Here is a 14,592-nt window from a genome sequence, read left to right on the forward strand (position 1 = left end):
CCGCGCACCACGGCGCATGACAGTCTGCCCTTTTCTTTGATTTCCAACAACGTTCTGTAGAAAACTGGTGCTAGAAACGTCCAGAATTCTTTGTGGATTTCTGCAGGAAAGCCGTCTGGACCTGGAGCCTTATTATTGGGCATACTTATCAGGGCTTCCTGGAGTTCACCTGATGTCAGTGGTGAATCCAGTGCCATTGCTTGAGTGTCTAATAATTTTGGAAGAGTTATGTTGTCCAAAAACTGATCAATTTCTTTTTTAGATGGGTTTATTTGTGGTGAATACAACGTTTTATAGAAATCCCTGAAAATGTTGTTTATTTGTATCGGTTCATATATTGTGTTCCCAGATGGATCTTGAACAGCACATATAGTTGTTTTTTCTCTATTTATTTTTAGCTGGTTTGCTAGAAATTGACCGGATTTATTACCATGTTCATAATTTTGTAGGCGTAGTTTTTGTACTAAGAATTTTGTTTTTTTTTATCAATTATCTCATTTAATTCTAGTTTTGTTTTGCGTATTTTGTTCAATGTTTCCTGATCTTGGTGGGACGCGTAGGCTTCTTCTAGTGATTTGATGTTTTTTTCTAATTCCTGAATATTTTTGTTTTCTTTTTTCTTTTTGTGTGATGAGAAAGAAATTATTTTACCTCTCATCACAGCTTTCCCTGCTTCCCATAGAACAGAAGCTGATGTTTCGGGAGTGTCATTATAGTTCAAATATGAAGTCCACTCTTTTTTAAAATATTTAATAAAGTCTTCATCTTTAAGTAGTGATATATTAAATCTCCAGTTTTTTCTTGGCGTAGTATTATTCTTGTGCATTAGTGTTAAAGATAAAGGAGCATGATCGCTCCTGTATCTTTTTTGGTCAGCAGTGAGCTGCTGACCAAAAAATAATCCAGACGAGAGTAGGAGTGATGGACATGTGAGAAGAAAGAATATTCCTTACTGGTGGGCTGAAGGGAGCGCCATGCATCGCAAAGACCAAAGCCGCTCATATACTGTTTGATTATATTTGTGGACTGCCAATTACGCTGAGTTCCTGCTGTATTGAGCCTATCCATTTCTTCATTTAGTCCAAGGTTGAGGTCGCCTCCAAGAACAAGTGTGCCATCTAAGTGTTCAGAGAGTGCACTGAAAAAACCGTGAAAGAATGAGGGATCATCAACATTTGGACCATATACACTTGCAATACATAGCTTTTTATCACGTATAGATAGTTTAATGATTAAGAATCTTCCCTCTGGATCTATAACTGTATCGAGTACTGTGAAATTAATATTTTTATGTATTAAAATTGCTACTCCCCTTTGTGTAGAATTTAAATTAAATTAATTTAAATGTAAATCCTTTTTTAAAATATTTCTTGAGATTGAGACAGGCATTAGAGCCTCTTAATGCGTGTTTTGTTTGGGTTTCCACCGGCGTGGTATTACCAAAAATAGAGAGGGCATAGCCAAACACAGGGGTCAGCAACCTTTAGGACCCAAAGAGCCATTTGGAGCCGGTTCCCACGCAAAAGAAAACTCTGGGAGCCGCAAATACTTTCTGACATCTAAAATGAAGATAACGCTGTATATATTGTTTTTTACCTTTATGCTTTGTGTGAACAACTAAGATGTGTTGCTTATGAAATCCATGAAGTGTACAGAGAAAGTTACATTTTATTTATGTAATTAACACATTTTGAACTCTTAAAGAAATATAACAAAAGCAAAGACACCCAGCTGACCTAAAATGATCCATGTAGCAAACAAAAACTGCTGTAAGCCACCCTTATATCACCTTTGGGCTTTTGGAGCCTTGACCTGACTTTTAAAAAATAATAGAAAAAAAGCACTATGCTGCTGAAAAATGAAAAATTGATATTTGCAAAATTCTGCCTAAATATGTATTTTACCTGGTTAATGTGTGTGGCGGGGCGTGGTCTGCAGCGCCGCTGCAGGGGAGGCGGACGCACCTGAGCGGCACCCGCAATCACGCCTCGCCGCCTTTACGTCTGTGCCATCTATGCTGTTGTGTTGTGTTGGTATGTGTTGGGCTGTGAGGCTGAAAAGCTACAGCCGGCTGTATGCGTACAGCAACCGTGTTTTAAAAGTGGTCAATAAAGAGATGCTGAAAAGCGTGTTCATGCAAACATCGTCGGGTCTGCCGTGATATCTTTATAATGGGACTTCTGCTCCTGAACCTCAGGCGCACAGTGTCTGCAAATCAGGGCTGTACGAAGTCACTTTCATCTTTATGCAGGCAGCTTTACATCTGTCATCTTTGAGGCGCGAGCAGTGTTTTTTTTTAACATAGTTCACGGTGGAGAATAGTTGCTGACATAATGTGGATCCGAAGATCCATAATTGGCCTACCTGGGGTTGAAAGTCTCGATAAATGCATGGTGTTTCGGCGAGTATATCGGCTTCTTTGAGTGTGACACTTATTTTGAACGATGAAAAAATAATAGAATATAATTGTATTTTTATATTTCAATATCACAATAATCTTCCAATTTAGAACTACAAGTTAAAAAAGAACTAACATAAATAAAATACACTTCAGCTAAATACTTCTAATTTATTTTCCCAAACCACGCGGAGCCACAGTATACGGACTAAAGAGCCGCATGCGGAGCTGCAGCTTGCCGACCCCTGGCCTAACATATGAAGCAGGAAAAGACTGCCGTGTAATCCCTTTATTTCAACAAAGTAACTGTATTCTAAATACCACCTTTTTAAACGGTAACTGTAACGGAATGCAGTTACTCATGTTTTGTATTTTAAATACGTCACGGCGGTACATGTACTCCATTACTCCCCAACACTGGCTGCAGCTCAGGTAAAGCTAGCAGACAGCTAGCAGCTTAAACATGTGAGTTACAACATCATTCCAGCTGGTATGAAGTTTTTTATGAAGGGGGAACTTATCTATATAGATCAGTTTGTGCATCAGGCTGTAAACATGTCGATGCCTCTGCTGGACGGTAGTGAAACTGCAGGGTTTTTTCAGCCTGGATGCTAATGCTCGGTTTTAAGGTGCGATATGATCGAGTCGACAAACCGAACAGAAAATGTGCAGTTTTTTCAGATCACATCTCTATTTCTAAAAGTCACATTTGAAAAGTCAAACGAGCTTCCAGATGCTCCTTGCTGTGAATTATTCTGCTCCGAGTGCTTCCTCTGACCTGCAGATGTAGGAGGAAGATTTTGGCATCGCCACATAACTCACTCGTAATGGCTGCATGAGCGGCCGGTCCCTTTAGCGTGCTGAGGCTGCAGCGGGGTAATACAACGGATAACGCCGGCCCCTCTGAGCGCTGCAGCAGCAGGTGATTTGTAGCTCGGGGAGACTAATGAAGTGGTCGCTCTGCCACCCAGCTTCTTTTGCAAGATCAATTCGGCGTCAGGGCGCGTACGGCCGCCGCGCTTTATGAATGATGGAAACCTCCTCAGGCCATCCATATACCTGCATCACTATGCACTGCCCTGCTCCCCCTCCAGGCCCCCATGCTCCGGGAGGCAGGGATTCAGCAATCTTTCTTGTTTGGAGAAAAATGCATTACCCTTGGTCTGCATGGCTCTGCGGCCTCTGCCCAGCACACACGCGCTCCTCTCACCTGTCAGGGTCGCCACCATCGGCAGGAACGTTTTGATTGACTTGATGCGAGGCTCTCCGCTGTCCTTTGCCCATTTCTATCACAGGAAAGGTGTTCGTGAGCAGCTTTTAAAGTGTTAATGCATTATGCGATAGATGTTTTAATGAAAATGAGCTAAAGCAGTGAGCCGGGGAGCCGCGCTGGCCTTTGATCCCATCCAGTCTGGCTTTTAAAGCATCTGCTTCCGTAATGAGGAAGAGTTTACCGTCGCTGATGCAGATTCAGGAAATGAATTCAAAAGTTAATGGTGTATTTGTCCCGATGATTAAGAGCTGAGCCTCGTTCTTTATGACACTACTGATGAAACAGCCTCTGTGGAAGCAAAAAAGACATTTATCACAAGTTAGAACAATTATCCTAAAATACCCACAGGCTAATTATGCCTGTTTTAGGTGAGGGGATACTCAGAGCAGGCACTTTTAATGTGGTGGGGCTGATCTGTTATATACTAAAAGTAGATGCTTTTAATGTGGTGGAGCCAGTCTGCTACATACTCAGAGTAGGTGCTTTTAATGTGGCAGGCTGATCTGTATTTCAGCTTGGAAACTGAAAGGGAAAACTCTGGGAATGGGAAATTCTCCACGTTTGCTTCCTGTTTGGATTCAGATGAGGAGCAATGAGACAGCGGAGGATCTGGGAGAGAGGATGGCATTTGCTGTTAACTCCTCTGACTGATTGGTTTCCACTGGTTGTAAATCTGCAGTCAACTTCTTTCATAATAATTCGAGTGTCAATGTGAGGAGAGTCATCCAATTGAAGGTGATCGTTTCTCTCCCTCCTCTTCTTCGGGTCCTGGCTGAGAGGAGGAGATGAGCTGGAGGAGAGGTTAATGTTTTCTCTGAAGGTACAGCAGCTCTTCCACCAATCAGGATCCTCTCAGAATACTCCAGACTGTTGGATCGCTCGTGTCCAGCAGGTGTAAGGTTTTTACCTTAAAATACAAAGCACCTTGATGTGACTGTTGTGGTAGACTTTTTGGAACGTTTTCTCTCTGGTTCTGTTTGAATGATTGGTTTTTAATTACAGTCCATAAACACAAACATTGATTGTTGTATTTGAGATTTCACCATTGTTTCACGTTTAGGAAGTTCTGGATTCCTGTTTGCATTTCTTTATTCTGGAAGTCAGTCTGATTGCTAGTTTCCTTTTTGCCTTCATGGGTTTGCTGGTTTGTGATCCTGTGTTTTCATCCATTGTTATTGTAGATGATGTCTTCAGATGGTTTCTGTTCTGGTTCTGACTCCAGCTGTCACACTCATAACTCCTCACCAGCAGTATTTCGCTCTTCTCTCCACTTGTTGCCTGATTTTTAACCTGATCTGTGTGGTAGTGAGCAGCTCAGGCCTGTTTTTTGATGCTTACCTCTTACTAGGCTTTAAAGTCAAGTCATACTCACCTTCTGCCTTCATTGTTAGAAACTTGCCTGTGCCATTCACTTCTGGAGAAAAACACACCTGCACACAAGAAGCATCCAGGGACACCGAGTCACCTGTTGAGCTGTTTGAGCTCAACTGGTCTGACCTTGAAAGAAAAGTTGGGCTGGAGTGTTTGCAGATTCCTGATGTTTGGATTGGCCTTCCTCGGAGGACAGTCTTGTTATGGTGACTCCTCATCAGTTCCCTCATCTCTGTCTTCATGTTGATCACGAGCTTTCTTGTCTCTGTGTTTCACATTAATCTTTTGGTTATTTTCTGTTTTAGTTTGATTTAACTTCTTGTGTTATGATCCCACCTATGTTCCATTCAGTAATTCCCAGTCTCCATCTTTGCTCACTGTCCCTTTGTTGACAGAACATTTATCTGTGCTCCTCACACTTCTCTGATTTCTGTTTGATTCTGGTTTTAATGACTTTGTTTAATTTTTGGATTTTGAAGCAACAAATAAATGTGTTGCTTTTGTTCGTGCCCTGCATTTGGGTCCTCCTCTTCATGTTCCACTTCTAATCTACTGAATACTTCTGCTAAATAAAAGTTTTGACCATCCTCCTCATGAGTTAGTCTCCTTTACTGGTTTATTTGTTTATTTGCTGTTTTTGGCTCATGGGTAATGTTTAATAATCCGCCCTGTGACTAAGGGATGTATTAGGGCCCAAGTGCAAACTGGGAATTGGTTCCACATAACCCTAACCTTAACCCTTTCTTCCATTTGTGCAACATCTCTAAAGTTAGAAATATCCTGTCTCAGAGTGACGCTGAAAAAGTAGTTCATGCATTTATTACTTCCAGGCTGGACGACTGTAATTCATTATTATCAGGAAGTCCAAAAAACTCCCTGAAAAGCCTTCAGCTAATCCAAAATGCTGCAGCAAGAGTCCTGACAGGGACTAGAAAGAGAGCAGATTTCTCCTGTTTTGTCTTCCTGTTAAATCCAGAATTCAAAATCCTGCTCCTCACATACAAGGTCTTAAATAATCAGGCCCCATCTTATCTTAATGACCTTGTAGTACCATATCACCCTATTAGAGCACTTCGCTCTCACACTGCAGGCCTACTTGTTGTTCCTAGAGTATTTAAAAGTAGAATGGGAGGCAGTAAATAAATGCATGAACTAGTTTTTCAGCGTCACTCTGAGACAGGATGTTTCTAATTTTAGAGATGTTGCACAAATGGAAGAAAGCAGTCTTACATATTTGTTTAATATGTGCACCGAAGGAATAATTTGGTCAGAAGTGGAACTCCATAATTATCCATCCATCCATCCATCCATCCATCTTCATCCGCTTTATCCGGGGCCGGGTCGCGGGGGCAGCAGCCTAAGCAAAGAGGCCCAGACCTCCCTCTCCCCATCCACCTCCTCCAGCTTATCCGGGGGAATACCAAGGCGTTCCCAGGCCAGCTGAGAGATATAATCTCTCCAGCGTGTCCTGGGTCTGCCCCGGGGCCTCCTCCCGGTGGGACATGCCTGGAACACCTCACCCAGGAGGCGCCCAGGGGGCATCCTTGTCAGATGCCCGAACCACCTCAGCTGGCTCCTTTCGATGTGGAGCAGCAGCTGCTCTACTCTGAGCCCCTCCCGGATGGCCGACCTTCTCACCCTATCTCTAAGGGAGAGGCCAGCCACCCTTCGGAGGAAGCTCATTTCTGCCGCTTGTATCCGCGATCTCGTTCTTTCGGTCACTACCCACAGCTCGTGGCCATAGGTGAGGGTAGGGACGTAGATCGACCGGTAAATTGAGAGCTTCGCTTTTACACTCAGCTCCCTCTTCACCACGACGGACCGGTGCAGCATCCGCATTGCTGCAGCTGCAGCCCCAATCCGTCTGTCGATCTCCGGCTCCCTTCCAGTGGCGTGTCTAGAAAATTTTTGTTGGGGGGGCCAGGTAGGGGCACAGATTTGGAGAAGGGTGGCAGATGTAATTGGCAGATAATGTTTAAAAACAATTCTACCAACCGTTCACCATAATTCAATAACCCCATAAACCTAATAACCGAATGCGCTTTTAACTCTTATTAGAATGAGATTTTAACCACTACGGTGCAAAGTTTTTAGATACTGCGTTGATAAAGTACAAGAGATACAATCAGTGCTTTGTCAGTGTTTACTCAGCATTCAAGGACATCAATATTTGCATAGTATTTTTACTGACATATAGTGCACATATGTTTTGGGCAAAAACATTTTTTTTATATTAAAATACGAACATTTGTAACAAACAATTGACAAATTAGCCAATGCCAATGTAAAACTTTATGTGCCTATTAAAAAAAGAAGATAATCTTCTCACAAACTGGTGTTTGATTTTGAAACAGGAAAAAAGTGGGGAAACAACTGAAAAGACTAACATTTGAATAAAACCTGAAAGCAAGTAAATACTTTCTATGCTGCCTTATGGTAAACTTTGGTAATATTGATAAAGAACAACACTGGCTGATGATGAAATACAGTCAGCTGGCATGGTGACACTGCCAGTATAACCTGCAGGGCTGGACTGGGACAGAAAATCGGGCATTTTGACTACAGACCGGCCCACCAGGTATTAAAGCCATAAAGACTTTGAATGAAAACAAATGCTGTGGTGACAGTGATGTACAGTCTTGTTGGTATATGTATGATTTCTATACATTTTACGTCAGATAAAAACTTTAGTTGTAAGATTTAGATAATTATTTAATAAAAGCTAGATATTTTAAATGAGAATAAGAAAGAAAAGTATTTCTTTGTGCCCCCCTCTCCCTGTTAATGCCCTACCTGGCCCCCTGGCAAAAATTTCCTAGACCCGCCCCTGCACAGTTACCAGCTGTCAGCTACTTAGAAAAGGATGCTGGTGTTATTTGTCTCTCAGAAACAGTTCATAACTTCCCTTCAACTCATTCATGTCACCTAAAAGGTAAACCTGTTTCTCCATCACCTGTTCAGCTCTGATGATTCAGTAAGGACATCTCCTGGTTTCATCTTCATGTTTCCCTCTCACCAGATAACCAAACCCACATCATGACCAGCAGCTTTACAGCTGTGGCTCCAGCAAACATCAGCTGATACTAGAAATTAATATTAAATAAATTCTGACAACAGCTGATCAAGCTTAAACGTGCTGCTGTTGTTTAACGCGACATCCGCTGGTTTCCTCTTTCTGGCGCAAAGTGGGCGATAAATAAACAAGAGAGCCGATCAGCTGATCATTGATGAGTTTCATGACTGAAGTAGCAACAGGAGAGGGAGGGGAGAGAATGAGAGAAGAAGAGGCAACTGACAGCGTAACGACACAATAACTCCAGCTTTGTGCCTTTTTCCATTCTAGCTAAAGTCCGGGACAAACTGCGTCTCTTCTCAGCTCAATACGAAACGTGTAATATTTTCTCTGAATGAGGGACCATTCCATTTTTTTAAGGAGCCGTTGGCAACTCTTTTTTTTTTTTTTTTTTTTTTCTTCTAAATGACATCAGAAACAGCAGTATGCGACATTACGTGATGGCAGAGCTTCAGTTCATCCTTTGTCTTTTTTTTTTTTTTTTTTTTTAATAAATAGGACCGGGGGAATGAATGAGAGAAAGAGGGGGAGAGAAAGAAAGAAAACCAAAGGGGAGAAGAGACGGTGAGAAGGGGGGGGAAGAGAGAGAAAAAAAAAAAGAACTCCTGGGTCACCTGTATGGAGAAAAAAAAACAAAACAAACAAAAAAAACAAACAGAGGAGACAGCAAACAACAAAGAGCAACATAATAATAGAGAAAACAAAGCACCATCACAATAAACTAGCTAGTCATAGATATCAATATTTACTAAATAATAAACGATATTGTGCAGCACGCAAGATAGACAGCGCACAGTGTGCTTTGAGGCAGCAGCCAAGAAAGCTTTAGTCCGCGTCTGTGAATACCCATGTGTGCATACCTGTGTGGATCAGCATGCTTGCATTCCAAAGGTTTCTCCATGTAATGATCTGCTAGGGAGTGTGGGGGGGCCACAGCCCCGTCCTCCAGGGTGTGAAGCGGGTATGGAGGAGATCAAAACTCCAGACATCCAGAGGCCCCCAGAACACAAGAGACCAAGGAAGACCAACATTGGCAACTCTACTAACTAACCTTATGAATAAAATAAAGTTCACTATCAGTAACATCATAGCACCCACCCACCTAAAAACTCCATCAAGCTGGCTAGAACGCAGTACGAGTTATTGTTATTGTAACTGACGGTAAAAAGTCAGCACAACGAAATAAACTCCACCTAAACTTAGTTTATATCTGACCCAGATAGACTGCAGGTCATAACTTCTTACCTGAAGTTCAGTTCACCTGACACGCGGACTGGCGGCTGCCTCGGGGCTCTCCTCCTGCCTCCCCTTCCCTCATCCACCTTCTGGCCTCTGTGGAAGCTCCCCCATAGCCACCACCAAACAACTGAGTAATTTTTACACATCGACCTGCATCTGGCCAATCCACCACCTCTCATTGTTCATGCCATTACAAAAAAAAAATTAAAAAAATAAGTCACCGGGCATATACCCGGTATGCCCGATGGCCAGTCCAGCGATGTTAACCTGCAACCAAATCTGCAGCTCCATACAGCAATGTTACGACTTAGATTATATCTTATAACTCATAACTCTTATGTTAGCTGCCCTCAGTAGCATACTGTCTGAAATATTCCACAGCTGCAATAATTCTTTAAGTGTTATTTTTTCTTTGGTATTCTAATTTCACCGAAGTTTACTAAACTCAACAAACTTAATATTACTTACCGGGACATTTATTCTGTCCTCATTTTCTTTCACCGAAAAATTGTTTCCTGCAGTGCCGTCTTTCTGCTTGGCTCTCCTACCTTTGCTAACGTGATGCACATAGCGCAGAAGCCGATGCTGCATTCACTTACACTCGGATATCTGAGCTTCACCGTGAAAACATAATCGTACATTTGATATTTGATTGAATTTTATTGTTTTACCTTTGGGGTGGCACCTGGGGTGGCCAGTCTGGTTGGGGGGGTGGCCTGTGCCCCCCCAGGCCACCCCGCTGGACACGCCATTGCTCCCTTCTCCCATCACTCGCGAACAAGACCCCGAGATACTTGAACTCCTCCACTTGGGGCAGGAACTCATCCCCGACCCGGAGTGGGCACTCCACCCTTTTCCATAATTATCAAAATATCAAATAAAATATCATTCAGGTCTTTATGTCTTTAAGCAGTGGCGGTCCTAGCCTGTTTGGCGCCCCGGGCGAACACTCCCTCTGGCACCCCCCCCCCTCCCCACACACACACACACACACATAAAACATATTAAGGATTATACATTAACATAAAACTGTTGTTGGAACCATACTGAATTTCGCCAGAGAAACACACACACACACATATAAAGAGAGAGAGAGTATACATTGTATGCAAACGGCTACCAAACAGCCATCATAATTCGTCATACAATGAGAACAGGACAAATCAACAACTGACAATGACTAATTAATATTAAAATCTGTAGCATAATGTTTGGAGTTTAGTCTGTTACTGTTACTATTTTTACCATTTCTTCTTGGAGCAACTGTAACCCACATAATTTCCTCAGGGATTAATAAAGTATTCTGATTCTGATTGTTTCAGGATGACCTGCCATCATCCAATCACGCATCTGCTTACCTGCATCTGTTGCCCGTTTCTCCTCCTCTTCTTTTCTCTTTTTTCTAAACTGAGCAACTGATGACTTTGAACTTTTCTTGTCCATCTTCCATTGGTTTTAATTATGCACTCCAGTATGAACACAAATCCCCCAACTCGAGGATCACCACAACATAACCTAACAGACCTACACCTTAGTTCACAGACTCCCTTTGTCTAAGGTTTATTTCTGGGATTTCACACAACCCAGGACTCAAATCATGAATACATAATGGACTTGGATTTACATCATTATGAATGAAATGCGCTCTATTTGGAAGCAGCCGGCCCCTCCCCTTTCGACGGGTTGTGTGTGAGACTTTAAATCATCAAACTGTAAATTATAAATTTTCAATTGTTATTGATCCTTTACCCCGAGTCCTAAAGTGTAGATTTATTTTCTTACTCTTCTTATATTTATTGTTTGTTTACTTGCACCGCTGTAACTGCAGCCTCGTCGCCTCGTCTCTCTATATGCTGGACTGTATGTAGCGGAGATGACAATAAAGTTTACTTTGACTTCAGCAGCACGCAGGCGCACCGAGGGCTCTCGCGTTCACTTTTCACATATAGAATTTCGAAAAAAAACATCGGTGCAAATTATAAGTCTGTATCATGATGTCGGGTGTTTTCGTGTTTGTTGGTTTGTTTTTATTTTGTTTTATTTTGCGAGTTGGTTATTAGATGCTGCTCCAGCCAGCCAGAGAACCCCCGCCGCCCCGCCCTCTCCTCCCTGTGCCGCAAGCAGCAGGCGCACCTCGCAAACGGAGGGCGCCCTTACTACCAGCAAATGGGCGATAGAAAACCGATCGGTGACTGTGACATTCCCAATATGCGCTGGCTGATGTCGGGGCAGCATGAGAACGAGCAATTTTTTTTTTTTTTTTTTTTTTGCTGATGCCCGTGACCGCCCATGTCGCCCGTATCAAAAACCGCTACTGTCTTTAAGACATTCCTGCAGTTTAACTAACTGGTGTGTGTTATCTGGCTTCATGGACAGATAGAGCTGGGTGTCATCTGCATAGCAGTGTAAATGTATGCTATGTCTTCTAATGATGCTGCCTAAGGGAAGCATTTATAATGTAAACAGAATTGGTCCTAGCACTGAACCCTGTGGAACTCCATAATTAACCTCAGTGTGTGAAGAGGACTCTCCATTTACATGAACAAACTGGAGTCTATCAGATAGATATGATACAAACCACTGCAGCACAGTACCTGTAATACCTACAGCATGTTCTAATCGCTCTAATAGGATATTATGGTCGACAGTATCGAACGCTGCACTGAGGTCTAGCAGGACAAGCACAGAGATGAGTCCACTGTCAGAGGCCATAAGAAGATCATTTGTAACCTTCACTAAAGCTGTTTCTGTGCTGAGGTTTTGTTTCCAAGTCAGCTAGTAGAGAGACTATGTTACTTACCTTCATGTTGACAGATCCACAATCTGTAAATAAAAGACTGAAGTCAGATTTTGGGAACATCAGGGCTGAATTTTATTTCTCAGATTCTCTCGGAATCAGCATCCTTCCTCAGCACCTGGAGGCTCAGCGAAGTAAGTTCTGCCACCTGCATCCTCCACACTGCCAAGCCTCCTGAGGGGGGTTCATCACCACTGTTGGGCCCCTGTGAGATACCGTTGGCCACACGTTTGACCATCAACCACACCTCACCACCGCTGGCCTCGCAGTCGGCCTACAGACCAGTCTCCCCTGTACCACTGACCTCCGAACTGCTGTTGTTGTGTCTCATCTCCCTTCCCTGTTTATATGTTCCCCTCCTTGTGTCCGTTGTCTACTTTCATGTATGTTTTTCCCAACCCGTCTGTCTCCCATTCCATTCAGTTTCCCTGAGCATTGGGGGCGATCGTGGCTCAAGAGTTGGGAGTTCGTCTTGTAATCGGAAGGTTGCTGGTTTGAGCCCCGGCTCGGACAGTCTCGGTCGTTGTGTCCTTGGGCAAGACACTTCACCTGTTGCCTGCTGGTGGTGGTCAGAGGGCCCGGTGGCGCCAGTGTCCGGCAGCCTCGCCTCTGTCAGTGCACCCCAGGGTGGCAATGTCCCGAGTTCTCTCTGACACTTTGGTGCATTTAAACCCCTGTTCCTCCCTGTCCTCTTCGTCTCCGTTATCAGTCATTATAATTTTACCATCTCTGTGCAAGTCTGCAAATTTCTTTATTAAATCAAAAGATTCTTAAATTCATCAAGTCTCTCTGTGCCTGGGTCCTTGTCACAAAACATGACATCACTCTTTTGTACATTTTAACACCATTTAATCCCCACATTTGTGAAAGAAAAGAAAAACACTTTTTTGAAAAGTCTGTAACAAAACCATCAAATCTGATAAAGTTTATTTAAGTGCTGCAAACGAAGAATGGATTGGAATAAAAAAATACATATCCTAACCTGAATTACTAATAATGAATGATGCTCATAGTGAGTAAAAAGTAAACTGAGTGCATTTTTTGGACAGAGATTCACTTTGAATGTGTGTGTTTAATATAATACAGATGCATAAAAAACACTCCAAAACAGAATAAATTATTACAAATAAATTATTACAAAATATTTTTTTAAAAATGTAAAAATGGAGGCAACTTTGCCTGTGGTAGAATGTATACCATGCATGAAAACATCTTTACTGCAGAAACTAATTTTGTGTTGTAAGATTTATGAGTTTCATGCTTTCATGGTGGTCCTTAGGAGAGCTTGACATTTTTCTCAGCTGGTCCACACTGTAAAAAGTTTGAGAAACACTGATAAGTGTGTGTGTGCTTTTGGAAAACATTTAAAGCTGCTGTACAGAATCTTTGAAACAAGCTTAAAACATTTGTAGAAACAGAGCATCTGCTTCTCTTTACAGCTCCTCACTCCACCAGGGCTGTTTGGCTCTTTCTGATAGTGAGCACATGTGATGCATGTACTGCGGCAGTCATACAGACAACTGGACGGTCCAAAAGTTGGCCGACCTATTACTGGCTGAGGTTTTAGTAGAGCTGTGGCTGAACCCCATTAAAATATATCATTAATTTTAATCTCCCCGATCAATGATAATGTTATGTTGGAATGTTGTTAAAGAGGGTCAAAAAGGTTTCAACCCAGTTTGTTTAGCAGATTCTGTTTAGCAGCTTTAATATAGGGAGGACACAACTTCCAGACTGTGAGTAAAATCAGGTTTTTCTCTTTGTCAGTTTAACAGTTTCTGTTGTGCCTGTCACTGCTCCCTGTCTGTTTGCTTACCTGGTTCTTCCTGACCTTGTACTTTCTCCTCACGTTCCCTCTTTCCTCTCTCCCCCTTTGGACTGACAATCATACACAAATAGATTCAATTAGATGAAAAATTACATTAATATGAAAAAATACTATTAAGATCAATAACAAAAAATCCTCTCTCAGTGTACTTTCAGTCAAAAGGAAAATAACCAAACCACATGAACATCTAATAAAAGATATAAATATTGAAACACTGATCCAACATTATTCTTGATTGACGGATCATTTGATTTTACACTCTTACCTGAATGTGGCTCCTTTTTTGAAAAAACGCCCTTATATCCATTATGAACCTGGCTGTCTCTCTGTACACACACACACACACACACACACACACAACAGGAGTTATAAGGTTAATGGGCATTCAGTCAGTTAGTATTCATTTCAAACAGGACAGTAGTAACAACAGCAGGCTGCGGACAATTTAAAGTTTTAGATTTTAAACAGGCTGTATACATTTCAATGGGAGCAACAGGACAGTCAAATGTCGCTGAATTTACCACAGAGCAGGACGGATTGTAGGGTAGCAAACAATGTTGGAAAACACATTTTCAACACTGCAGGTTACCTAGTGTAATGTTTTTCAGCTAAA

General features: G+C 42.2%; 2 long non-coding RNA genes across 6 annotated transcripts; both read right to left on the bottom strand.

Moving 5' to 3' along the window:
* Positions 1-879: 879 nt before the first annotated feature.
* On the bottom strand, positions 880-10,102 carry LOC309714492. 5 transcript variants are annotated; one of them, XR_014278947.1, is made up of 4 exons: positions 9,823-10,102; positions 9,361-9,526; positions 8,976-9,166; positions 880-3,959 (listed from the first exon to the last, which is right to left on the bottom strand). It is a non-coding gene; the product is annotated as an uncharacterized lncRNA (long non-coding RNA). The 5 variants fall into 5 exon arrangements; XR_014278948.1 differs by having other exon boundaries at positions 880-3,684; positions 3,853-3,959; positions 8,976-9,526; XR_014278949.1 differs by having other exon boundaries at positions 880-2,431; positions 3,609-3,959; positions 8,976-9,526.
* A 3,254-nt stretch (positions 10,103-13,356) lies between these two features.
* On the bottom strand, positions 13,357-14,285 carry LOC309714703. The gene is made up of 3 exons (XR_014278990.1): positions 14,245-14,285; positions 13,968-14,029; positions 13,357-13,462 (listed from the first exon to the last, which is right to left on the bottom strand). It is a non-coding gene; the product is annotated as an uncharacterized lncRNA (long non-coding RNA).
* Positions 14,286-14,592: the final 307 nt, after the last annotated feature.

Source organism: Aulonocara stuartgranti (assembly GCF_965226115.1).
Source record: "Aulonocara stuartgranti genome assembly, chromosome: 1".
NCBI classification, from domain to species: domain Eukaryota; kingdom Metazoa; phylum Chordata; class Actinopteri; order Cichliformes; family Cichlidae; genus Aulonocara; species Aulonocara stuartgranti.